The 3,124-nt window shown below is 31.1% G+C and overlaps 1 long non-coding RNA gene across 1 annotated transcript in view; it reads right to left on the reverse strand.

The window, feature by feature from the left end:
* The window catches only part of LOC136796263 (uncharacterized), a 12,431-nt gene extending 9,564 nt beyond the window's left edge, over positions 1–2,867 (reverse strand). Inside the window, exons 1-2 of the long non-coding RNA XR_010843948.1 lie at positions 2,663–2,867; positions 1,504–1,576 (exon numbers count right to left, since the gene is read on the reverse strand). This is a non-coding gene — a long non-coding RNA (uncharacterized lncRNA). The remainder of the gene's footprint in view (positions 1–1,503; positions 1,577–2,662) is intronic.
* Positions 2,868–3,124: the final 257 nt, after the last annotated feature.

Here is a 3,124-nt window from a genome sequence, read left to right on the forward strand (position 1 = left end):
ATTCATACAAATGTAAAAATGAATAATAAATAAAATAAAAATAATTTAAAAATATATATATTTAAATCGAAGAGGAGTTATAATTTAGAAAGGAGGCGATGTGTTTTAAAAATTTAAACACTAATGTATCTTTAGCTCCTCATCTGTGAAAGCTTCTGATAAATTTGGCGTCAGTCCTATCCTGTTTATTGTTGACAAATAGTGAATGCATTCTTCAAAAATATGTTTAATCATGAGAATGGACTGACAATATTTGCACGTTGGAGATGGTAGTTTTCTGATCAGGTGAGAGTGTGTGAGGAAAGTATGACCTATCCTTAAGCGGGTTAGAACAACTTTCTCCCTGTGGCAGTTGCGGTAGGATTTCGTCCATGGTTTAATTACTCTTTTGATTCTTTTTACTTTACTCGGAGAACTTTCATCCCACTTGGCCTGCCATTTTCAATATTTGTAACTTAAGGGGTCTACTGAGTTCTGATGGGATAAGAACGGCAGTACCTCGGCCAGGGAGTGTGAGTGCTTCTCTGGCAGCTTTGTCTGCGAGCTCGTTACCAATAATGCCAATGTGGTTTGGAGCACTTATGAAAATTATGGACTTACCTTGTGATAGTTTTAGGATAAAATATTGTATTCTTATGATGAGTGAATGTTCAGAGTACAAGTTTCTCAAAGTTTTTAGAGAGCTCAATGAATCTGAAATTGTCTTTTGAGTTATTGAAGGTAAAAATGGAGGGCTGATGCTGTCGGCGGTGTATATTGAGCATAACTTATGTAATTTAAATTTGTGGGTTGAATCACCAGTAACGAAAGATGAGGCGGTTGAGCTTTCGGATTTGGTATCATCAGTATACATTAAAAAATGTTCTGGAATATTTTCTAGAAGACACGACAATCGGTCTTTATACTTGACAGATGTGGTCTTATTTTTGTGCATAAGGGACAGCTGTAGCATTGTTACAAGTTGTTTTAGAGTCCAAGGTGGGTTCTGAATTTCAGGTTTCATTATCGAAATTGTTTTAAGTGTAGAGGGGATTCTTTCTGCCAGAGGGAATGTTGGGTTTCATTTCTACCAAAAAGCTATGGAGAAATCGGAAAATATATTTGTAAGTTGGATGATTTGTTTGTTGAAATGGTTATTTATCATAGTTGACTATGATTTATGCTTATTATTTTCTAAATTGAGCTATTACATAAAGGTTTCAGAAGTCTTACTAGAAGTTTAATAATCAGGTAACTATTTTAATGTTTACTTTTCTAGGATTGATACTATTTGAGTGAAGGAACATAGTAAATGATAAGAATCAGTTATAAAGACCTACCTGGAAGGCCTCTGCATATGTTTCTTGGCCCTGAAATACATTCATTATAATAAAATAAAAAAACAAGGAATAATGTTAAATTGAAAACTTCTTAGGTGAAAGCCTTTGTTAGAATTTTAGCAAATATAATAATGTTTGAGTAAAGGATCATAATACATGCTAAACACTAGTTACATCCACCTACTTGGCTGTTTTTGAAGATCAAGGAGGTGTGCGACGTGAGGCATCCACCATTTCTCTGTATATGTCCAGTACTCCTGTAAAATATCACTTCTTTTAATGCTTCAATCTGAGTTTAGAGATACTAATATGAGAATTCTAGATCAAAACCCTACTGACAATTTAGTGGGCGGGTATAAAAGTTTTAATATGTATTAAGTGACTGTTTATTGCCTTAGAACCTATACTTAAATGTCATCATCAGAAAGAGTGAAAAAATTCTTCTTTCAAGGGTACTGAAACATTTACATTACATAAGTAACAAATGTTTCAAGTATGTGTAAATTCTTTCCAACAAGAGAGAAATAATATTTCAAGTTTTCATTTTTGGTAGACTTGTATAAAGTGTTCATATAATAGACCATTGATATTGGGGTTTTTGAATAAAAAATTTAAATTAATTTTTCAAAAATCAAAGTATCACTGGTCTATATATATACCCTTTAAACAAATCTCTAACAAAAATAAAAAGTGAAATATTTGTCATTTCTCAGAAAGAGTTTGCACATTTTCCTAACCTGAATTTTTTTGTAATACTCATGTAAACATTGACAAAATTCAAATGTTTCAGTTTCCTTGGAAAGAAGAATTTTCCTTCTTCCTAATGATGATAAAGTATAGATTTGAAGGCAATAAAAAGTCATTTACCATTTATTTAATTTCTTACAAATACATTGTTTTATATTTTAAATTCTAATTGACCTAGTAAGATGTGATTTGTGACATTTGGTAAATTATTAAATCCTTTTAATGTTATAAATATTTGAAGGTTGTTGAATAATCGTGAGTAATTAATAAAAGGAAGATGATCCGGTTGCAGTCAAAACAACTCAAATAGTAAATGAACTATTTTGAGCTAATGTTTCGTCCCACTCACTATGCTGGGCTTTTCTTCATTTTATAAACCCCAATGAAGCCCTACAAAGTGGGATGAAACTTGATTCAACATAAATAGTTTATTTACTATTTCAGATATTTTGACACACTTGGACAATATTCCTTTTATGTATAAATGTTTGAAATTAATCTGCTTAGTACCCTAGGTGCTATGAAAGATTTTTTTGATTTTTATGGGACAAAACTAGTATTACCTTACATATCGTAAATTGGTGAAAAATCTATACCTGATTGGGCTTATTCTGGGTTACAGAATACCACAAAACATAAAGATCAGCTGAAATTTTCAATACAAATTTTTGGTTGTTGACCTATGTTATGAGGTTTTGGAATTGAGATTAAATTTTGATAACAATTGTGGATACATTTCATATAAAAACTGTTTAAATAAAAATAACATTAACGATTGTTTGAGCCTTGAAGTAAACATAATGTTTTGCAGGGTTGTCAGGATTTCATTTCAGAGAGGGACTGAACTTCTGGAACATACAATAATCACCTGATTCCATAGTCAAGCAAAAAAAGCATTATTGAAAAATGTACAATATATTGTCAGTGTCAACGTATATGATTTATGAAATACTATAACAACAGATTTATAAATATTCTTTTCGTTTACAGCTAATATAAGTAAATAAAGTAAATAAGTAAATAAAGTTAGTTATTTTGTGATTTGGGGGGGGGGGGTC

This window comes from Halyomorpha halys, unplaced genomic scaffold, assembly GCF_000696795.3.
Source record: "Halyomorpha halys isolate HHAL.00 unplaced genomic scaffold, Hhal_1.1 Scaffold106.1, whole genome shotgun sequence".
Taxonomy (NCBI): Eukaryota; Metazoa; Arthropoda; class Insecta; order Hemiptera; family Pentatomidae; genus Halyomorpha; species Halyomorpha halys.